Source organism: Ochlerotatus camptorhynchus, unplaced genomic scaffold (genome assembly GCF_037179485.1).
Source record: "Ochlerotatus camptorhynchus isolate MF236.1 unplaced genomic scaffold, CSIRO-AGI_Acam_v1.1 ptg000284l, whole genome shotgun sequence".
NCBI lineage: Eukaryota > Metazoa > Arthropoda > Insecta > Diptera > Culicidae > Ochlerotatus > Ochlerotatus camptorhynchus.
The window spans coordinates 4,432,198-4,457,404 of NW_027040773.1; the positions used below are offsets into that span (position 1 = coordinate 4,432,198).

Here is a 25,207-nt window from a genome sequence, read left to right on the forward strand (position 1 = left end):
TGGCCTGATTATGGCATTTATTGAATGGAATTACCTGATAATACACACTAGACGTAAAACTCACAGTTACTGTTTGAATATTTTATGTTTATTTTAATTGTTTAACAACGTTTTCACAAGTAAATCATGGACCCAACTTTAGGGACACATTTCTTTTCTATGTTCCTAACTTTGGCCCATGAAATTCATTTGACAGCATATAGCAATAAGAGTAACGTCAACAATGTGGTTTGCATTTGGATGATAAGGAACGAACAGGAAGGGAGATTTTTTCTGCCAAATCTGTATAATGAACATCACAATGTTTTGATTTAGATATTCTGCGGTCGAAAGACGATAAGCGAAATTTTTAATTTTTAATTTTTAACTTGAGTGATTTAATGTAGTTTTCGTAAAATTTTCTCTAAGAAATGTTTTGAGGAATGAAGAGTATTAAGTTAACAGTGATAGTGATAAAAAAAAATACATAAGAAAACGTTACCAAGAGCGTTTTTTTTGAGAATCAAACAGGATAGGACGAAGTTGCATCGATAAATAGACCCAATTTGGGGACAATAGACCGATATTACATACATTTCCCTGGTGAGTTTTTGTCTTAAAAAAAGTAAGTTTTTCAACTTTTTGCGGTTCCTGATAGCAAACGACATGATAAGCATATCTAAGCATACCATTTAGCAGTAGAATATCGTTTGCAGGTAAATTAATTGATGAGTTATGATTAAAAACGTAATCTATGGCTGCATATTAGACCGAGGTTAGGGACGTATACCCTATATTAGAAAAAAAATGCACATAGTGCTTCCAGGCCAAAAGTGACCGCAATGCTGAAAGGTTAAAAAAACAAATTTACGGAAATTTACAATTATTAACATATCATAAGTTATCATAAGACTCTTTCTACATCAGCAAACGTTCACCATCCAAATCATCTAAAATCCATTCAAATAGACTACCAAATGTCATAGCAAAAATAGCAAGTATGGATACAAAGAGCTTTCGAATGTTTTCTGATAAAAATAATCTCCATAACTAATATTGATATAAAATCAATGGAATATCCCATACATTCCTGGCCACTGTTATGGTTTCATTCACTTCCTGTACTTCTACCAACTGTTGAAACAAACGCGTTGCCTCTGACAGTCGACACCACGTGGATGCTGTTCCTTCACTCCAGTTGAAATCACCAGTGAGGACATCAGGTCAGTCGCTGCTTAGCAAGCAGCATCGCAATTGCGTGGGCAGACAAGGATACTGCGTCCTAGTGGGTAGGTAGATAGGTTGGTAGGTGCTTGTGTCATTTTTCACTCGCTTGCATTTAATTAGAATCCAAAACGGCACCCGTCGGCGGTTGGACGTATAAATAAACCTTGATAAACGACTTTTACTATTTAGTACCGTAAAAGTACAGTGTTTTTGTGCTGGAAGGAAGGGAGCAGAGGCGGTGGCTATTTTGCCATTCATACATCCAGTATGTTTTCAAATTAAATAACAATAAAAAAAACTCGTTTACTTAGGTGCAGTTAAATACCACCCATCGTCCTCGCTGGCAAAATGGATTAAATATTTAATTTCGCATTGCTAGGTCCAGTAAAATAACAGCACACATTTTTGGATTTCGCTCATAAAAACCCATTCGCTTGGGTTTCATATAATGAGCTGAATTTTTCCTCTAGTTTTTCAGCAGTTTTTTTTTTGGGAGTGTGAGGATGTCCCGTTTAAGCAATAGATGTCAACCCGTGGTTGCAGAGCTAGGCATAATATTATTCTGCTGGCGCACCCACTGCAAATGACACCATCCATAGTAATACCGCAAAACCGGAAAACGATACTTTTTTCAGCTAATATTTACAAAATTAATTAATTGGTATACCGCAACAAATGGCCCCATGATTGAGGATCGTTGTGAGTCTTGGGGAAGCAAATTTTACGGTTTATTATACTTGTCGACGTAATTTCATGATTGTATATTGGGCCTTTCTTAGCTCAGTCGGTAAGGCACTGTAGGGTCCTACACCTCAGGAGATTATACGAAAATAATACATGAAAGTAGGCATAGGAAAGACGGGCAGTTAGGTTTGGAGTGAGAACGTGTACGGTAGGAAGAGATATCGTGGACGTGAAAAGAGTTATGAAATATTAATACTCCGCTGTATTCCTTATAATTCCTGAATATACAGAATCCTACAAGTGGCGACGAGGATAAAAGGTAGGAGCGATAATCATATTAAATAATTCAGGAAATTTGAGTAAATGGTTAAGCGGACTAAATTTTAAATCTGGCAAAGTATGGCCTGTTGAAAAATGGAAGATCGAATTATTGCAATATCGAATTATTGCAATATCGGATGATGTGAAGGGATTCCGTTAAGAGGTTCGACAAAAATTTTAAAGATTAATTTACAGTGTTTCAGCGTTGTACAGAGAAGTGATTGATTTGAAATCGATCAGGCAGAAAAGTGAAGAAAAAATCAACAAAATCAGCTGTTTCTATGGTTACACTGCATACCAGCCGATAGGATGGCTGTATGTATTGGTGTTCAGTTATATCTACTATAGCAGTGGTGTCTGCTCCAAATTTATTTAATTTTTATTTATTTATTTTTATTTCTTCATCAACAGGCTTCTTGGCCCCAATGATGGATAAGTTGTTGCCAATGAACTAAATTAATATACATTAAAACTACACATATTTTTCAAATTACCTAAAAACATTAAAAAATCTAGCACATAGTAAGTCACGCGAAAATGGTCCTTCTTCATTAATCTCCAATCGTGATTGCTTTCAAGCCTTCTATAGTTCCTCTGTAAATTTTGATCTGACCATGATGCAAGAAATCCATGGAATACCAGATCACCATCGGTCGATGGTTGTTCCCTCAATTTTTGCAATCAAGTACCACCATGTAAGTAACGATAAAAGTTTTTTCACAGATGGGTCAACCATAAATGCTTCCACTGGATTTGGTGTATTAATCAATCTCATAGCGCCTCCTATAAACTGCAAAAACCATGCTTCGTATACGTTGCGGAACTCGCAGCCATATTTTACGCAGTAGAGCGAAGTGCCTCACTACCTTCTGACCATCAATTTCATGTTTACGGATAGTCTTAGCTCATTGGAGGCTATTCGTTCAATGAGGCCGATGAAGCACTCCTCGTATTTCCTGCCTGAAATACGATCTAAACTGAGTGCTTTATCTAACTGCTCCTATACTATCACCTTAGCTTGGCTCCCATCTCATTGCTCAATTCCGGGTAATGAGAAAGCGGACTCGTTGGCTAAGGTGGGCGCTATGGAAGGCGATATTTTTGAGCGACAAATCGCCTTCAACGAATTTTTCTCCATTGCTCGTCAGCGAGTCCTCATCAGTTGTCAACAGAAATGGAAGGATGGTGAATTGGGAAGATGGTTACATTCTATTCTCCCACAGGTGTCGAACAAACCATGGTTCAAAGGGTTGGACATGAGCCGCGACTTTATACGCGTTATTTCAAGGCTTATGTCCAATCACTGCTCGTTAGACTCGCACTTCTATCGAATGGGGCTCTCAGGCAGCAATTTATGTGCGTGTGGCAGTTGATATCACGATATCGAGCATGTTGTTTGGTCATGTATCTTACACCGTGTTGCCAGATCTGAGTTATCCACATCCCTCAGGGCCCGAGGAAAACAACCCGCGATACCCGTTAGAGATGTCTTGGCGAGCCAAGACCCCGACTATTTGAATTTAATTTATGTGTTTTTAAAACGGATAGATTTGAGGATTTAGTAGTTAGTGTCATCTTGTGTTCTCCCAAGTTGTTAGCTGCCCATCGGTGTACCCCCATGTTTGTCTTTTTCATCAGAGTGTTACCTAGTTCAAGATCAAGAGCACATTGCTCTCCAAACCTTGTGTTTACAATCCCTACCCTGCCATCCATTTGTTACAATTTGTTACCCCTAACCTCGAGATAGCCGCGAGTAATCGGCCCCCGCTTTACTAACAATAGTTTTAAGTAATATTGTTATCTAAACAATGAATATCGGCTCCGCAAAGCTACAGCAAATGAGCCTGGAAAAATAAACGAATTAAAAAAAAAATCACGCGAAACGCTAAAACCAAATTTACTGGCAACCCGGTTGAAAACTCTCTGTATCCCAGTAATGGCACTGTTCATTCCGTAATTGATGCGGTGAGGTTGAGGTCGTAGCATCGCATTGTTCCGTAGAGATCTTGGTCGCACATACAAGTTGAATCGTTGTAGGATTTTAGGACAATCAACTCGACCCAGCAAGACATCAGAAACCAGCATAGCCTTAGCAACGTCTCTTCGTGTGCTAAGTGTATCCAGACGAATTAGCTGACATCGGTGCTCGTAGTTTGGGAGACGAAATGGATCCTGCCATGGAAGTCGACGAAGTGCGAATCGAACAAACCGCCGTTGCACTGATTCTATTCTCTCAATTCCATTTTGGTAGTGAGGACTCCAAACAGTCGAACAGTATTCCAATGTCGACCGAACTAATGCACACTAGAGCGCCTTTAGACAATAAATGACCGTGAACTCTTTTGTTAACCGGAAGATAAAGCCTAGAGATTTTGAAGCTTTAAGGTGTACTCAGATCTAAGCGTACATTAGCGGAGCGGAGCAAAATTTGCGTTGGAATGAAGTAAAGCGAATAGATACCAAAAAGCAGTGGTGGCACCAGTCCTGGAGTTTAATATTTTTTCCTTAACATTTGATACATTTTGCGATAACCATTGTGACGACATACAAAAACAAACTGGCAAGCGGCAAAAATGTCATGACATTTCTAAACTGTTTTCTGCCAGCAACAGAACATTTTCGCACAAAGAAGCAGACAAGACTGGCGGCGCGCGCGACATAAATTTATGTCGTGTAGAATTTTGCTGATTTCTGGCTAACTACTGCATTTATTTGATGTTTATTGCATGGAATTAAAAGATAAGAATGAAAACTGACCACTCATAAGCATTGATGTTAAAATTATGCGTAAATAAGGGAGTTGGTAATTTACTGTCACACGCAAGCCTGCAGCTAAAATTTCATTACAATAAACTGTTTGGAAAAATCAGGCTGCGAGATTTTATTTATTCTCTATCTCCGCTGTTCGCTTGGAATGTAGTTATACACGGTCGCCCGTGTGCTGGCTGTTTTGTTTCGCTCTGGATGATGGTTTTTCAAAAAATGTACTGTTGCCACCTCTGCCAAAAAGCATTCCCACTTTCTCTTCTTCAAAATCCTCTCCCGTACAGTCGCTCCCTTTCGCTCTGGTTTCATTCCCATTTTGATTTCATTCGGGTTCCTTTTTTCGTTTTGGCTTGGGAATGTCCGAAAAAACAGTCAATGAACGGCATTCATCGAGCAAAGTGGTACCTAGGTGTGTTTGATGCTAAAAAATAATAAGCTGGTTTGAAAGAACAATGGAAAATCCAGGCAAACGCAAGTTTCGAAGAAAAGGTTTAATAAATTTTGGAAAAAAAACATTTTTACCTGTTTGGTTTTTGAATAATAACATTCAAGAATCAGTATGATTTTTTTTTTAGCAGAATGCTCGTCAGAATGAGAGTAGTTTCATGAATCTACAGTGCCTTTTCATATAGGATTGTTGAATATATTTTTTATTAAATTGTCAACCTATTAACTTCTACCTTTTAGAAATTCATCATAAATACATTTGCACGGATTTTAGCATTGAAGGAGGATGCACTCAGCATGCCACGTTTACTGAGCCAGCTGTTCAGCAGGATGAACTGGACAATTTTTTAGCGGACATGTTTGGAGGCTGTCTAGCAGATTCAAGCGGAGACCCGAAATGTATTCCAAACAAAACGCTTCCAGAACAGTTCAGTGTGTTGGATGTTGGATTGCGACAACCACACCATGTCAACGTTTGGGAGTACTGGGTACAGAAGAAAACCATGCAAAAGGATCTCTTTGAAGCAGCTGCTGTAATTTACGCCATTCCATCGACGCAAGTATCAGTGGAACGTGCTTTCAGTGCTCTGGCGTTAACGTTTTTAGATCAGCGCACATTCTTGGGTGAAAACACCCTAGAAGATTTTCTCACTGTCAAACTAAACCAAAAAGTTCTTGACAAGATATTTTTGAACTCAAATAATAGAAGTAATGGAAGGGTGATGTTTCAATGATCTTCAAGGTAACGTGCAATCATTTTTTTAACAAGCAGATAAATAAAAAACCGAAGTAGAGTAGATGTTTGTATATTTTTTGACGAGTTTAGTCACGTTAGCTTCGTAAATATTAATATTTTCATAGATTTCTTGAGTTCTAAAATGGTATGAAACAGCCATTTCCGACTTCTACAAGTTACGCTGTTCCCGAAAATAGCCATATTGTATGGTATTTGCAGATTCATAGATTCATTCCATTTTCAGATAGATTCATTCCAAAATGGTGTCGAACATCCGTCATTCTGCACCGGTTCCGAAAATATACATATTGTATGGTATTTGACGAGTATTCATAGTGTTCTAGCATATCGGAGGTCAGCATCTTGGATTTCAAAATGACATCGAACATCCATTTCTGCCATCTACATTCCACACCGGTTCCGGAAATATCCATATTTTAAGGTTTTTGACGAGTATCTTGGATTCCAAAATGGCGTCGAACATCCATTTCTGGCATCTACATTCCACACCGGTTCCGGAAATATCCATACTGTATGGTATTTGTCCAGTATTTATAGTATTCTAGAATATCCGAAGTCGCCATATTGGATTCCAAAATGGCGTCGAACATACATTTCTGGCATCTACATTCCGCACCGGTTCCGGAAATACCCATATTAAATACATAATGTTTGACGAGTTTTCACAGTTTTGTAGCAAACATAGGTCACCATCTTGGATTCTAAAATGTCGTCAAACATCCATTTCCTGCATCTACATGTCACACCGGTTCCAAAAATACTCATATTGTGTGGTATTCGACAAGTTTAATTGTTTGCCTAATCATGCGGGAGTCCTTCATTTACGCGAAATCAGCGTCGCGGATCGCTGTTTTCCAACGCTCAACCCGCGCTAATAGGACTGCCGATATATAAAAAGGTATCATCGAAATGAATCGTATCATACGTTATATATTCCATGCGCTGCTATCCCACACTGGAAAGGAAAATAATGTGTGTGCGAAATGCTTCCGTGCTGTAGCCGATAGTACGTCTGAATTTAAAGCTCTCGCAGTTGGCAATCAACTTGACCAGAGCAGAGGGAATGAATTTAAAAATCTGCATCTGCAAAGCAACTGCACAAAGCACAATGCAACGTAGAAAGGAAATCTGACTGTTTTTAGATCCCGTTCAGTGCGACTGTTTTTTAATCAGGTTCAGTGAATGCCGATCACTGCAAATGATGAATGCGAATAATGTATAAGTTCATGCAGTCACAGGCAGAATGCGTTCCCTCTTCAAGCCCTGCTACGAACGACACGTGTTGCTTGAAGGTCAACTGGGAGTCGAGGACAATTCCCAAGTCCTTGATTTCGTTCACTCTTACCAGTGGTACTCCAGAAAATGAATAATTGCATTTTGCAGGATTTACGCTCATACGATTCATCTGGCACCAATGAGCGAATGCATCAAGCTTTTTTTTGTAGAAATTGAGCTTCAGCCTCAGAACGAATCTTGAAACATAGCTTGAAGTCATCAGCAAACGAAAACCTTGGTCTATCCAGCACTGTATTGGCATCGTTGAAGTATAAAAGGAAGATGAGTGGTCCAAGATGACTTCCCTGCGGAATCCCTGACGTGATTGGAAATGAAGCTGAAGTTTTTTTTTTTTTAATTCTTTATTTAAGAGAAGCTGAAGTGAATTCGCCGATGACTACTTGCGAGCGACGACCGTTCAAGTAGGACTGGAACCAATCCAAAAGAGTTCCATGAATTCCAAGCTTTTCAAGCTTCGTTACAGCAATTTGATGGTTGACCTTATCGAATGCTGCGGATAAGTCCAAATATAGTACATCCGGTTGTGCTCGTTCAAGCATACTGTCGGTTACGTAAGAAGTGAAACATGAAAGGTTTGACGCGGTTGAACGACCTGGAAAAACTGCTAGCAATGAAAGAATAATTGGTCCATCACAACAAGCTCAAAGAGTTTGGAAACGGCGCATAACGATGATATTCCGCGATAATTATCAACATTCTTCCTATCGCCGTTTTTGTGTACAGGGAACATGTATGCACGTTTCCAGCAGGACGAAAACACTCCGGATGAAAGCGACAAGCTGAAGATCACTTGAAGTGGCTCGAGCAAGCTGTCAATGCAGTTCTTCAAAAACACCGACTGAATTCCATTGGGACCTAAGCACGTTCACACTTTTAGTTTACGTGCAGCTGCCATAATCGCATCATTGTTGACAGTGACTTCAGGCATAGCTAGCCCTGACGGCTGTGTGTTACTAGATGCTGATGATATCTCCGGAGTGATTTGAGATTTGGGCGTAATTACATTTGTAAACAAACACGTCAATCGCCGATTTATCGCGAATAAAACTTCAATCTCGAAAACTAATAACACAATCCGATAGAGGATTGATTGGTCTGTCATTTGGTATTGTTTGTTTAAAAGATTGAGCTTTTATTCGTGAGAAATCGGTGATTGACGTGTTTGTTTACAAAAGCAATTCTGTCTATCGGATAGCAATTCGTTGGAGAAAATCCTAGAAAACTTCGAGGCAAACATGTCACGTATGGCTTGTGGTTCAGAGGCTACGGTCCCATTCCACTTCATTGAAGAAGGCAGGTTACACTCGTTACGTTGCTGTTTGACATAATCCCAGAAAGATTGTGGGTGGGATTTGAGTTGTAAGCCCTTCTGATATCGAATATAACATCTCTTGCTAACGCGATTATAGATTATGTTGAGCTTCACGTAGTGGTCACGCAGCGATACACTCTATGTGGAATTTATAATTCCACTCTGGGTGAATCGTCCAACGCAGGAGCCTCACACTGCACGACCTACTCCGGCGACGGTCGACCTACGAAAGAGGAAGAGTGAAGCAGTAGCAAGCTGTGATTGCCTCTGCCGAATGTTGAAGTCGAATGAATGCATGATGTTCATCCATTTGACACTTAAACGAGGGATAAGACATCAAGGGTATCCGGCTACGGTGTACTCCACATCCCACTCCATCTCTAAAAAAATAACAAACCCCTCCTTAAGGTGACTTCATGGTTTCATATAGAGATTAGTGGCGTTTGAAGCATGTACATCAACGATCGTGCAATAAAAAGGCAACATGTGAGAGATCTATCCCAGAGTCGATAACCTATTCCGGGTTCGCTGTTTAGTGTTATTTTCGCTTGTTGCTCTTCAGGTTCCGGCACTCATGCCAAATACTCAGGTCATTGTAGCCTGTCGTGTTTTATAAGATTTGCTATCTATTCAGTTATGTACTTCATACAACTCGTGACATCAAGGGTATCCGGCTACGTTAGGGTGTACTCTACACTCTTGTTTTTCGAAAATCTTCTTAGGACGGCTCTCTTTTGTCTTTTCAGCCTTGCATAATTGCAAATCCACCGGAACCAATGATTAGGCGAGAACTACCAAATCAACCATGGCTGGATGTTGCAGCTGATTTCTTGGGTCCACTTCCGGAAGGGCAATACTTACTGGTGGTGATCGATTATTATAGTCGATAAGTTTGTGTAATGACAGAAATTGCCGCATGCGAAACTATCAAGGAGTTAGCAACTATGTTCTGTCGTTACGGTCTTCCTGCAACATTACGAGTAGATAACGGTCCTCAATTCAGCGAAAAGTGCGATGAATTCCGGGAATTCTGTGAATCGAATGGTATTATTCTTGTCAATACTATTCCATTTTGGCTAGCAATGAATGGAGAAGTTGAACGGCAGAATAGACCATTGCTTAAGAGATTGCGGATCGCTCAAGAGTTAGGAAAGGACTGGAGAACAGTAATGCAGAAATATCTGTTGACATATCATTCCACAAATCATACTACTACAGGAAAATCACCCGGAGAACTTATGATTGAAAGAAGAATTAGGAGCAAACTACCAGTTGTCCCAACAACTGCATTAAACGATTGAGAGGTATGAGATCTAGACACAGTGATTAAGGAAAAAGGAAAGATGCATACTGATGATACTCTCCAATTTTCATTCATCAGAAAAAGTGGGCTTCGTGGTCGTGCGGTTAGCGGCGTCACCGGTCGTTCAGGCGTATTGTGAGTGCCACGAAGTGAGGGTTCGATTCCCGCTCCAGCCGGTGGAACTTTTCTTCGCAACCTAGAAATTTCCCTACTGGGTCTACTGGGTGTTGTGTGTTGTCCATTGTCTAGTGTTAAGTTATTCAGTCTGTACAACCTCTGGTTGAAGACGGTGTCAATTGTCTCTTTTTTTTAAGAAATCAAATTATCGTACTATGAGCACTTGTTATTCGCTTTTAGCCTAACCATATCTCGAAGCATGGAGGAGCAGTGGAGAATGCACAGGTCTTATAATCGCAACGTTCGTGGTTCGAGTCCACTCGGCACCCTTTTTTTTTCGTCATAATTAATTTCTCGCACTTAAAGGGTGTCCCACATCAAATTGCATCACGGAAAAAAACGCTGTAGAAAATTATCCATTGGGTATTTTATCTTGAAAATTTGGGTAGAAGTAGTTTAGAGTGCATAGTTTACATTGTATTTTTATCGCTGTCAGTTTTTTGAAAGTTGGAAGAAATGGCGTCACCCGAAAAGCAACGTTGCAAATTGATTTTGCGCAAGCACCTGGAAAATCCTCATCTCTCTCATCGGGACATCGGAAAACAACTCGGAATCGTGGTTTGTATTCAGACTTGAGCGAGAGCGAGAGTAGCGGAGCGGACTTCGGGTATTCGGGTGCGCTCGGTTCTCTGAAGATGTCTTGATGGCTACCACGCCACAGCGGTCTTCAAAAAATACGTTCTCGACAATATTTTTCTAGCTCCGCTTGGCGGAAATTCTTGCTCTCTCACTATCTCTGCATAGCATCGGCTCGAAGAGAACCTATTTTTGACAACATTAAAAAATAGGTAGGTACTGGAAGTCTGCCGCAGTGATTCGTGATTTAGGCGTTATTTTTCCGTTTTAGTAGAACACCCAACGAAAGACACAGAGACAGAATTCTGAGAGGGAGAGAAGTAGGTAGTGGTAATAAGTCGATATCCTTTTTAATTCATTGCACGCGCAGCTCAGGTGGTGCTATTTAGATGGAAGAGTACGCAGATTAGCTACTTCTGCATTCTACTATGAAGAGGCTAGCATCCACACTCATGAAAATTCTTGAGTATATATGATGTTTGATGAGTTAAAAAAAAAACTTTCAAAACACATGTGAAATACAAAAAATTAAAGTGAATTGTTTTGAACTCTTCTGAAGCTTACAAGAATGTTTTGAAGTCCACAGATGTAATTAGGGCAGAGAACTTCTTTGGCCTAATCGCCAATTTTGGGCCTATAGAGCAGAAAACTTTAAATCAATCCTTGATTTCAGAGTTAACAAGTCAATTATGCGTTTGGTACGATACTTTAGTCAATAAGCTACGGAACGAAGTCAATGAGAACGCGTGATATGAAGGTTTGCACCCATTATTTTCAAAAACAAAAGAAGCGCTCAGACCGAATCACATTTTATCTTCATCCGATAGGCCGAAGTGAATTCATTGGTGTTTCAATGGCATTTCAATGCGTTAGGCCGAGTTTAGAATCCGTAGGCCGAGTTTGGCGTCAAGAAGCAGTGTTCGACTTTTGACAATATCTCAACGATTGGTTCAAATCTTAAGGTACATACGGAAAGGTAAATAAATTTGGAAGCCATCAGTAATAATAACATTCCGTTTGGTGCTAAACTGCGCTACATTAAGAAAGACTAAGTGCGGGTTGTGCTTAATAGGCCGGAAATGGGGTAGTTAACCCTATTCCAAAGACCTTCAATTCATCAAATAACAGCATAATATTCTCTGGTATATTAGCACTCTTCTGGTTGATAAGTAATTATTCTGAATATCTCATATTGTTCAATAGCTCAAATCGTGCCTCTAAGATATTCTGATAAAATAGCTGGATGATCAGGAATTATTCCAAAGACCTTAAAGTGATCAAATACCCCTACCCGATGGTGATGTTGATTTGCGTGGGCGAGCCTTGATTTTGTAGAAATTATCGAGAGAAGTCATTGTTTACAAAAGCTGTTACACCCTAATTCCAGCTCTATCTAGATATACGAGTTCAACTTCGTATTATCCACAACTGCTCTTCTTAACGGCGCCGGTGGTGTAGTGGTAAGCGTGATTACCTCTCACCCCAGCAGGCCTGGGTTCAATACCAGTCGGCGCCGCCGGGATGTTCTGAGGCATAACATCTCTGATCACGCCTTCCTTCGGATGGGAAGTAAAGCCGTTGGTCCCCGGTTCATGAGTTGATGGGTCGATAGGTAGGGTCCAGGTGTGGGAGCTGCCTTCCTGGCACGTCGGTAGCATTGGTGCTCAGCACGGAAAACAAGATCGACGGAAAAAACAAACCAAATGAAAAAAAAACTGCTCTTCTTGTCTTCCCTGTGTTGATCTTGTGATGTTGGAGATGACATGCTTTTTTACTTGAAATATTTTCGGTTATACCAATGCAAGCAAGCCCATGGTACCCGGTTCATGAGTTGATAGGTCGATAGGTATAGTCCAGGTATGGAAGCTGCCTCCCTGGCGTCGGTAGCATTGGTGCTCAGCACAGAAAACAAGATCGACGGAAAACAAATCAAGGAAAAAAATATAAAGCATCCCTCGATTTATTTTTCACTCATTTCATTTCATTTCATTCATATCTGGACTAGCATTGGCCGATCTTGAGGCAAGAATCGATCTTACTGTGAATAAATAAATACTGTGAGTGTAACATACATCACTGCTGGTCATTAAAATAGGTGTAGGCAAAATAAATGCGAAAATTTAGGTTATGTTCATTCAACTTCATTTAATTCGACTTTAAAGTTAAGCATTTTACAGTGTGATAAAAATTAAGTAATTTCACGAGAAAACCCAAAGTTCAAACATTAAATGACTCACTCATCAGAATTAAACATAAAATATGCCTGGTTTTACTGGTGCGTTGCATAAAACTATAGTATAGAAATCTTGCAAATAATCGTATAAGTTATATTAGACTAATGACGCTTAGTAACCACTGTGCTCTCCATTATTAAGTAGAACCTTGTTCAATTTTCTTGGCATTGACTCAACCAAGCTCTGACAAGTTTCCATTGGTATGGCATACTACTCTTTTTGAACTGTGGTTCATAGTTGATCCTTATTTGAAAATGCTTGACCAGATAACTTTCATTTAAGCTCGTTCCATAAATTTTAGATGGGGTTGATTTCAGGAGATTGGCCGATTAACCGACACTTTGTTTACACGAAACCATTCCATTACACACTTAAATTTTTTCGCCGAGATTCCAACTGGCGAGTAGTTTTGCAATTTATTTTGCTGAGATTTAGTAAAACAACTACCGAGACTCAGCTAACAAACCACTGAACTGAAATATCAGCTAACAAACAGATATTTTGCAGAGATATCCGCAAAAGTAAATGCCGAGGTAATCGGCTGTTGGAGATTTTACCGCGCTAGATTTAGTGTGTACATACACTACCGATCATAAGTTTAAGGACACCCCCAAAAAACCATGCAAACATGTTTTGTTCAATGATCTCTCATTTTACGTTTAATTTTCGATCTCCAAAGGTTATTTGAATGGTATGAATGGTCTAGCATAAGTGTTCTACTATTACTTTTATTTCAAAATTTGGCCAACCCAATTCTGAGAAAATCAGTCACGATTCTTCAGAGTAAATTTTGAAACATATTGTAATTTTTGGTGAACTTTTTGCACACAAAATTTGAAAATTATATTGAACAATTTGCCTGCAAGGAAAGTTCTATTTAATACCTTTCAAATGATCTAAAAAGAAGTAAAATTGGACGTAACATGACAGAGATATGAACATAACAAATTTGTCATGTTTTTTTGGGGGTGTCCTTAAACTTATGATCGGGAGTGTACTGGGTGCGTGACGAATTTTTGCAGTAAATTTCAAATAGTAATTTCTCATGCTTGTGCATCATGATTTAGATATATTTGGCAGCACTGGATAGCTTATACTGTTAGGTGTAAGATTTAAACAAACAATGTTGAGTAAACGTAAAGATGTCGAAACAAGAGAGCAATCTGTCAGCCGTTGTCGCTTTGTTGCGCGCCGGAGTATGCATGAAAGAAATAATTCGGTCGGTAAATGTGTCTGAAAGAACAGTGTATAATATTAAAAAAGGCTTGGGAAAGTGATAAGTGCTCATACTGCTAATAAAGCACAGAAATGGCTTACGGAAAATATTTCGTAAATTTGGGAGGAAGAAATTTGGCCCCCAATCAGTCCCGATATCAATCCGTTGGATTATTTTGTATAGGGCGTCGTCCAACGGGATACCAATAGAACCCCTCACACCACACTTAAGTCGCTAAAAGCTAAAATCAAGGCAGTGATGACATCTATGGAACGAAAAATTTTAAATCGTTCATACTGCAGTTTCGAAAGGGAAGGCGTCTAACTACAGTCGTTGAAAGGGAAGGCAATTTTTTTGAATAAATTTACTTACAACTTCCATATGTTGCGAAAGAAAATAAATCGCACAAAATTCATTGCTAGAATAACTAACTGGTGTATTTTTTCTCAAATATGCCATTTACTGCAAAAATTCGTCACGCACCCTGTACTTAGATGTGTTTCGGATCGTTGTCTTGCTGAAAATGCCATATAAGAGGCATGTTCTCTTCTGCATAAGGGAGCATAACTTCCTCCATGATTTCTTTGTATTCAAATCTGGTCATGATGGAATTAATACGGAAAATGGGACCTACTCCATACCAAGAAAAACATCCCCAAACATGATGCTACCACCTCCATGCTTTACGGTCTTAACCGTGTACCGCGGATTGAATTCTTTACCGGATGATCTACGTGAGAATGTAGTAAATGACTATTTTAATTTCATTTGACATGTAGAAGTTTTTGCTCAGCATACTTGATTAGGTAATTTATTTGACATGTTATAATATTCGCTTTATTGGTATTAAATGAACGATTTAAAAAATGAAAGATTAGCATATGAAACGTTTTGTTAATTGCAATCGTTTTGATTAGATGGTTGAAGTGTAAAAGCAGGTAAGTACGGAAAGTACTTAATTCAGATATCCCAAAACTCATCCGAGAGGGATCAAATGAAAGCTAATTGAGCCATGCGTTTTGCATTGAGTCGATATCGATTTTGTGTGGTTTCACCAGTTTTAGAGAATATCGTCTCTGACGGAAAACTTTTTACCATTCTTTATAAATAGTCTCGAGCAATATAGGATATTCACTACGGATTTTCTCCCATGCTTGAAAAGCATTGAAAGAACTTGGAAAATCAGGCTGATGCGAGAAATTTTGTAATTCTGCCGATACGCCCTCATGGTGATTCAGTTCTGATATAGCAGAGGACTGATGAACCTGAAATATGTCATAAGAAGTAAATGTTTGTACATATCTAGATTAATAACTTTCTTTACCATTTCGTCATAAATATCCCACAGGCACAGGTTGGTTTTGGTGGGGGGACAGATGTGTGCAATCATCCTTTACTCTTTCGGTACTGTAGATCTGCTTAGACACAATTTTATCTGCCGGAACGTGAGCAGAAGGCTGCAGGTACATGTCAATATTAAATTGCAAATGCAAACGCACTGAATTTTTTTGTTGTTGGATCGAAACAAAAATCAAATGAAAAGGATCGATCCAGTCGATTTTTGTGGTGTTTGAGATCGATTCAAAAAATCGATTAATCGAACCAAAATAATCGATCTTTTGTGTTTCAATCCAAGATTGCCCATTGCTAATCTGGACCAGTTGGTGGTCATCATTGAAATAAATATCCTGATGATTATTTCCACATTTGGGAAACCCAATTTCACAAATAAAAATTTGGGAAGCCCATGATTTGAACATATAGAATGCTTTAAAACCTTGATAAAACTTGCAATACTACTAATTTGTACAACTCATCTTCTTCTGGATTACAGCTCTGGTTTGCGGAAATCAAACGAGATGACTTGTTCTGTAATCTGGCAGGATATGTGAAAGATTTTACTGTGTAACTTTTATGATTTATTGTTTCAAGTTTTCAAATCTTTAGTGTTAGATAAAAATATAAAACTAACCAACGATTAACTTCTTGAGAGCTATTATTGAGAATAATATGATTGAGGTTTCTGAGCCGAGGGGCCCCTTATACAAGTGCACCTCAATTTCATCGAGTCCTCACGAGTGCAAGGATTTTTTTTGTTTGTTTATTAATTTATTTGATAAAGCTCAACCAAATTAATTTTACAGGGCCAAGGATTCTTGTTCACTAGACAATACATCTTAAAACTAAGTCAAAAGGTACAACACAATAAACATTTTATCTTAAATAAAACATTTTTTTAGCATTTTACTACCAAATGCCTTGCTCCATATTTCATGGCATAACTTTAGCATTTTTCATTAATTTTTTTTTTTTTTTAAATTGAAAGGTTGATTTGTTGAGAAAATTAACAATTTAAATTTGAAACATGATTTTACAGTTACCCTTCTCTCAGTGTATATTTTCTTCAGGAAGACCATATTATTTATTACCGACAAATTCTTCTCAGGCCTCATTTTGATAAAATATCACCGATTTCAAATATTAATTTGTGAAAAGTAATACCCATTTTTTACACACGTCTCTAATAACAATTTACAATTGACAATTTTTGAATGGAAAATGCCATCTTGGGTAGCAGCCAACATATGTGCATAGATTAATTTAATTCGCAGAAAGTCATCCCAAGTAACAATTCAGCAACCATTTGGCATCCACTCTGATTTATGATGGTTTTATAACGGCTATGAACAATCCATTTAGTTTAAATACAGCATTTCAAAGTGTAAACCACTTCTTATTAGTAATTCAGCTTAATGAGAGAGAGAAGGATTAGTATTTTCCATTTAATTCCACTACTTTATTTGCTTATCCTTGACAGATACGCGTATTTCGTCTACAATGTGCAGACTTCTTCAGTGTCTTGTACTAATACTCGACTATTAGTACAAGACACTGAAGAAGTCTGCACATTGTAGACGAAATACGCGTATCTGTCAAGGATAAGCAAATAGAGTAGTGGAATTAAATTGAAAATACTAATCCTTCTCTCTCTCATTATACAGGTATTCCACTAAGACGCCCACATTCATCAGGAGTAATTCAGCTTTTTGCTGTTTTAAAAACTTTTTATAGGCTGGCAAGAAAGTCAAAAACTGTCTTGTTTTAAAATAAATTTTAATCAGTTCTCAATCCCTCCTTAAAACTGTTCTGTAATTCAAGCATGAATGTCATTAGCAATTGTTTATTAATGTCTTGATAAAATATTTTATAAACGTGTTCTATCATTATAAAAGCAACCCTAAAACCATTAGGTTTTGCATTAGAGCAAAAAGCATTTATTGTTGCTTTTTAGGATTTTTAAAGTGCATAATAAACTCCCCAATTACTCTGTTTACAAATTGAACTTAAAAGATGGTTCCCCATAGTTAATAAAAGCCAAATTTATGACAAGTAAATCTCGAAGGATAGACGAAGTAGGATGAAAAATTCAAGTCGATTTCAGCAAAATTTACTTCTTTAGAAGAACCAGCACACCATCAACGACTGACCATCTGGCGGAGAAGAGCAAACTCAGCGGGCCCCTCGAATTCATAAAACATTGTCGAATGTTTAAAAAACATACCAGTCTTCTCCAGATCTTGCGAATAGATGACAACCGACAGCAAACCACTGAAAGTGTTAGTTAGCGGAGATTAGCTGGTTTCCGATCCATAGCAGCGATTTTATTCGGCGAAAGAATCAACTCTTCGAAAAATTCACCAAGCTTACATCCCTGCATCGTTGGATGGTGCACTTAAGTAACCATCCACTTCCAGCTGTTCGAAATGCGAAATGTTGTAAAACAGTATCGCAAACTATCTGAGTAACTGCTCCCAATCTACACTGAAAATAAAATTTCGTTTATACAACGAAATCGCTCGTTTGTTCTACGAATTTATTCGTTGTTTTCTGCAACGAAATGGATTTGTACATTGTATGAAGCTAGTTTCGTTAGAACTGCCACACTCGCTATCGCTACACCCAACCAGCAGTCCACAAGTGTTGGTTGTGGAAACCGAAAAATGTGGAGTGTGTTAGTGAGGATGGGTAAAAATAACTTCATCATTGGAAGGAATAAATGACAAAAAAATAAAATTAGGCTTCAGACCGGACACGACTCATGAACCTTGCGATCGTTAGATCTGTGCTATATCCATTACTCTATCTGTGCTATAAGAAGAGGTAAAACTAAAGACAAATAAGAAGCACTCATGGAGCGGTACTTCGATTTCTCTTGCTTTTTCTGTTGCTTGCATGTATTTTTTTCTCTAACATAAAACCACCGCGATGATTTATTGTGGTAGCTTGCATGTATTGGTCAAACCGACAATATTTCTAAAAAATAAAATATCCCATCTCCAACACACAATAAGCACTTTAGGCGACAATAAGCGCAGTTGTTGGTTTGATTGTACGAAGATGTATTTGTATATTATACGAATAAGGCGTAATATTGACATTGCGCCAGATGGCAGGAAAAACGAATGTTTCGTACCATTTATGAAAGATGTGTTGTGTGTACGATATTCATTTTACGAAACGGTTTTCAGAGAAATAACGAAAATACATTTTCAGTGTATCGGGAGAAAACCACCTGGAAGAACCCTGCATCCCACAGCGCAACTATCGAAAGATAAACAAACTTTGACGTTTAACTTTTTGCAGGCAACTTTGCCTCCATAAATGCTGCCATAAATCTGAACGGGTTAGGATCAAGCAAAATGGCTTTAGATAAATACAATCCAGCCTGCAAGTTTTCTTCATATAAGCCATTTTAAAACCTTATGAATTTGTTAAGGAATTCTTGAAAGCAAAACAACTTTTTCACATATGACCCATGAAAATCAACTTTTATGACACCGCCATGTTACAATTAGTTTGCTTGTTTTTTACAATCTTCGATTTTCAATCTATATTTCCTTAGATATAACTATGTTTTGGTAAATTTAGCAATGAACAAACATTTAAATGTGAAAATAATAAAAAAAAATCTCGGCCAAGCTTGATCTGAAGAGTAATTTTTTTTTTCAATGTCAAATAATTAGTCAAATCGACGTTTTACGAGGGTGGACTTATTTTTTTTCGATGTTTTAACGTACATTTCACATAAAATTTAATATCCAAAATCAATTTGGATATTCAACAAGATTTTTATACCATCAGTTTCTATTTTAATTATTTAAATCCTTTTATATCTTGATTAATGCTTTCCTAGTGGATTTAGCATGCGGTTAGGGGACATGGCTCGGAAAGGGTTTCTATTGTTGCTAAATAGCTTTTATTGTAGCTTTCAAATGGTTCTCAATGCGTTCGTCATACAACCTTTTGCAGTAAATCAATCTTGAAGAGCTTCGAGAATACACCCTTCAGAAACTTCTCCAGGGTGGGCCAACTAGACATATTCTAGTCTTAATGAGGTTTTGGTGGATGCATTAATGACAAAATAGACTTGACCAGGGTTTTATTAATGTTATTTTATAGTTGCTTTGTAGTATTTCATAAAACTTAAAATGGGATGTTCAACCGAAAAAAAGCGTGGAAATACTCGAATCTATCTACCATCACCATCACCAGAACTGTACAGTTTTGCTAAAGTCGAAGTTGTTATACATGGTTAGCATCATGATATATTATGTTAAAGCCATTTCCTTGCTCATCAAAGATTTATGTTTCTGAACCAATGCCACCTAGTGAGCCATTCATGAACTAAAGTTTCCACCATCGAAGCAGGCTCATTAAAGTGATTAAATTTGTCGATGAAGGAATCATTAGATATGGTAAAAAACAGTATCTATTTGGTTTATTTGAGAAACCTAGTGGGCCAAAATTAAATTGCTTTTACGGTGAGGTCTTACTAAGCAGAACACATTTGACGAAATTAGGGATTTTTTTATGTTGTCAGGATAGATAGGGGACATGGATGTAATGTCGGCCTAAATGCCCCTGGGTAATTCCCTACGAATTCGCAAATCGGTTTATTTTTGTTTTTTTTTTTTTTATAAGGTTGCAATTTTGCAGAAACGTTCCTTATGACCGACAATGCTATATTGCATTTTCATATCACCATTTTGAATCCAGCCTTATTTTTGAAAAGTGCATATAGTGCAGCTTATCTTCAGAAAATTTTTACTCGAAAACTGTTTGCCCGATTGGTTTGGTGTCTTGCGCAATATTGCAGATAATGGATAACAATATTTGAAAAAAAATGCACTCTAAAAAAATTTCCCAACTTTTTTATAAAATTCCAAAGGGAATCTTAAAAACAATTTAGCTTAAAAAGGATTTTCTGTATTTTTTTTTTAATTTGTCGATATGTGCCATTTATTTTTAATTTGTCGATAAATGCCATTATTGCACTGTAGGTAAATATGGAGAAATGCTGGAAAAAAAAGATTTTTTTTTTTTAAACTCAAGTTTTTGGAAAAATATTAAAAATTTGGTCCAATTACTTTTTTAGCTTTATATAATGAAAGTGTTGGTAGTTTTTGGCCATTTTGAAATGTATTTTGCGGTTCTCCAGTTCCGAAAATATTTTTTTTCCGAAAGATCAGCAAATTTTACAATAAAAATGCAAATTTTACATTTTATAAAACATCTTATTTCAAACCGCTACATCTCGAAAACGGTGTGACATAGCAAAATTTTACGCAAGTGCTTTTTAGTTGTAAATTTAGTGTACTTTCATTATATAAAGAGTAATTGGACCAAGTTTTGGATATTTTTCCAAAAACTTGAGTTTTTTTTACAAAATTATAACTTTTTTGTCCATCATTTCTCCATCTTGCCCTATAGTGCGAAAGATTGCATTTTTTGTCCCCTAAAACATATAAAAAAAATACCAAAAATCAGTTTTTGAGAATAATTGTGATTAAGATTTTATTTGAAATTAAAAAAAAATAGGATAATTTTTTTAGAGTGCATATTTTTTTCGAATAGTATCATCCATTATCCGCAATATTTCCCAAGACATCAAACCAATCGGGCAAACAGTTTTCGAGTAAAACTTTTCTGAAGATAAGCTTGATATTTTTCTATAAGCCCTTTTCAAAAATAAGGCTGGATTCAAAATGGTGATATGAAAATGCAAAATAGCATTGTCGGTCATAAGGAACGTTTCTGCAAAATTTCAACCTAATAAAAATATACAAAAATAACCCGATTTGCGAATTCGTAGGGAATTGCTCCCCTACAATGTACATTAAGCAATCGACTAAATATCCATTAGTACCGTCCCAATGACGCGTTCATCTATATAAAATTGATAAATAGCAGTTTTTTAACGATTGGGCCCAATGTTTGATCCATAGGCCAATATTAGAGCCATTTCCCTTATATATATTATATGTATGATCACTTGCGCCACATAGTGAGACGGGAACTTTCATTATGGTCAGTATGATTGAATATGTGACAGAACAATTGGCTTACTAAAATCAGTGAGTCATTTTAACTCAATCAATATATTCTGCATTGAAGTATTACTCTTATATACAACTCTGCTCACGATTGGATAGTTCTGCATGACCAAAATAACAAGTTAATAAGAATTATTTGTTGGTTCACATGTGCTACCATGTCAATTCTGAATGAAAACGATGTCCGTAAAAAAGTTATTACTTCTTACATTTAAATAAACCATCTCTGTGCACTAACGTAGGCTATTCAGTGAAAACTGAACAAAAATGTTCACCTTGACCTAGGCAACAAGCGTAACTTTGCTGGACACTTGTATCTTCTTTCTTGTTTGAATATTAAGACAATAACTAATACTATTACCGTCATTTTAATAGGCCACTAATTGGAAAACTAATGCTACCCATGCTTATCGAAGATAATTTTAAATGCAGGACGGTTTATGAAAAAATGCATTACACGCATTTTTAGTATCACGGCAGTGTTGCCTGACATTATTTCACAGATTGATGCAGAATCGAAGCAAAGAATATAGCTTTAGAATTATCTTTGATTAACTGAAATAGAAGCATTCTATAAATCCATTATTTATAAACAATGTTTTGTGCATGTTTAGGTTTAGTTTATTGATAATAATTGATTATTATGTCTCAATCAAAATTAAAACCATAAAAAATCGACGGGAACATAATTTAAACATGAAAATATTGATAAAAAAAATTAAGTATCCCATGGAACGTGTTAAAACGATAAACGATAATAAGCGTTGTGACAAAACCTTCATAATTTAGATCTTGTCATACATTTTATTTTAGCCTGTGTGACTCCTGATCATTTTTCTGGGATTTTTTTCTGAACCATCGTTCCGTGTTTCCTGCGATGTAGAAATGCATAATCCGTTTCCTTCTGATTTCACAAAGTCACCACCGAACAGTCGTATATACGCAGAGCATTCACTAAACCAGTGTCGACCAGTGTAACCATGTGACATATCCTCTTCGTAAGGAGTGGTTGTTATTGTTTGGCGCGTACTGCCTTACACCTAGAAGCACGTATTCATCGTGAGACACTTTGTTGCTGTATTATCCAACCATCACACTCCACGGCCCGCCCAAGGTCGATGCATAACGGACAACACTTTCCCATTGATCAATGCAAAACTTTCGAACCTGAACCAAATCAACAACGGCCACATGAAACTTCCAGCTAAACTACCACACCGAACCTCACCCATGGACGCACTATCTTTCACCTACATGTGCACACGGGTACCAAACCGGCGGACCAACGCTGAACCGTCCCGGAACGAGAACAACCGAACTGACGCCGGACGAATCTTAATAAAAACTGAACTGAAAACATAATTTCTTTTGCGATAACATCGAACCCGCAGCACAAAAGACTACCTCGGTCGGCGGTGGCGGTTATTCAGCGGGAAAGGAAAGGCTTCTTTCCCTTGGCGCCAAGCTGGCTGAATAGTCAGCTGCTGGATTTCCCCTACACGCAAATCCACCCACCACCCACCACGGGAATGTACCTAAGGCACACGACCGGAGATGCTGGTGGGGATCGGATCCCCAGTGTGGTGGGGCAGCTTCCCCTGAATTTTTTGTCGAGGGGAAGTTCGATTTGATGATGGTTCTCGTGTGCTCTGCTCTCTCGCGTTGATTGTGAGAGCAGCAATCATCCACGTTTCTTGTTCGCAATGTGAGCTGCTCTCCTTGTTTACACACTGTGACTCGCCTCGGAGTTTGTGCCAAAGGAACACCGTTCGACCAATGGCAGTTATTCTTGGATGCTTTCCACTTGGACGACACACTACTGGATGCTCCGGTCAAAGATTGTTGGAGACACCGACTGACTGCCAATCAGCTGATATCAAGGCAGAGGTGTGTGTAAGTAGTGAAATAGATAAATTAACTGCTTAAGATGAGAGAGCACATTTTTTGCAAACAATCACGTTGAAATATGTCTATTAGAACTTTAATGGAGGTGATTACAAACGACTGATTGTTCTAAATTCAAATTAAATAACATTTCTTTTTAAGCAAGGTGCTCCAGCTACTATAAAAACTTATCAGGCTTAATTGTTATAATATATATCTAAGTGTGTTTACATTGTTTCTGCTTTGTGAGAATATTATAAGTTAAAATTTAGAAGCGTGGGGAGAAATCTTCCATTTTTGTAAATAAGAAGAAAAAATATCTAAACTAAATTAAAAACTAAATATCTGCTGCAAATAACCCGAATACTTCTTCCTATAGCGGAAATGCCTGTGTCATCGGCTTACAAAGATTTGTGCCATAGCTGAGGCAAATCAGGAAGGTCCGAAGTGCAAATGCTATACAATATTGGCTCAAGAATGCTACCCTGAGTAACTCCAGCTCTAACAATAGCCGTTCAGATTTGGAATTTTGTCAGTTAAACATGTTGGAACTAATTACATAATATAAAGTGGAAAATTAAACTTTATCAATTTGGCAATCAATCCTTCATGTCAAGTTGAGCAGCCTTCAGATTTGTTTGAACGAATTAAATTGGTAACTCTTAAGAGTTGATGAGTAGTTGAATCTTCTTCTTCTTCTTCTTCTTCTTCTTCTTCTTCTCCTTCTTCTTCTTCGCATTTCAAGATTATTGCATATCGCATATTAGCTTATGGCAAACATACTTTTGAATATAAAAACCAATAAATGATCCATAAAATATTGGAAAACGTTCCATAAAAAACATCCAAATGATCCATAAAACATCGGAGAAAATCCTCAAAAAAGTGTGAATGATCCATAAAAAATATCAATATGATCCATATTTTATGTAAAGCTTAGCAACACAATTGTAAAAATGTACCGCTTAATTTCTAAAGAATGAGCATTGAAATTGTACGAATTAAACATAAACATATTGCAATTGATCCATAACACATTCAACAGTGAACCTTAAACTAAAGAAAGTGATCCATAGAAAATCAAGTTTAAGCACTTAAAAATATAGCCATGTTCGGATTAATGAAAGCAACTTCCTCAGAGCAGTCTCGTTGTGGACAGCTTGAAGCTGAAATAGGTTTTATTAAACTAATATAAAATCAAAACCAATCTTAATGCTTATAATAAAACCTCTTTCAGCTTCAAGCTGTCCAAAACCAGACTGCTCTGGGGAAGTTGCTTTCATTAATCCGAACATTCTTGAAGAACAACATCGGATATAACCTCAAAATGTCAGAGGGATCAACACCACCGTTGAGTGAAGAACAGAACAGTGATCGAAATTGTACGCTTTGTGAAGGCCATGACCACGTAGATGATGTCTGATGTCTGCGATTTCTGGACCCATTATAGTTGTGCTGGTAAGACAACAGCTGTAAAGGAGGTTCCGTAGTCGTGCTCGAAGTGCACAAATATGCTGAAGGTGGCAAAAGGAACCAAGAAGTCTGTCCCAAAGAAACCAAGATGAGGAGAGATGATTGATTTGTATAGCTGTATTTTACTGGCAATAGTTAAATCGTTTTTCAGTCGACAATTC

General features: G+C 37.6%; 1 protein-coding gene across 3 annotated transcripts in view; it reads right to left on the bottom strand.

Annotated features, from left to right (window-relative positions):
- Nucleotides 1-23,004, bottom strand: part of DIP-zeta (Dpr-interacting protein zeta) — a 307,293-nt gene extending 284,289 nt beyond the window's left edge. The window contains exon 1 of one of the 3 annotated variants that reach the window (XM_065228207.1): nt 22,918-23,004. The gene's annotated coding sequence lies outside the window, so the exon portion shown is untranslated. Of the gene's footprint in view, nt 1-22,856 lie in introns of all 3 variants that reach the window. The other 2 variants (XM_065228209.1, XM_065228208.1) reach the window with 2 other exon arrangements.
- Nucleotides 23,005-25,207: the final 2,203 nt, after the last annotated feature.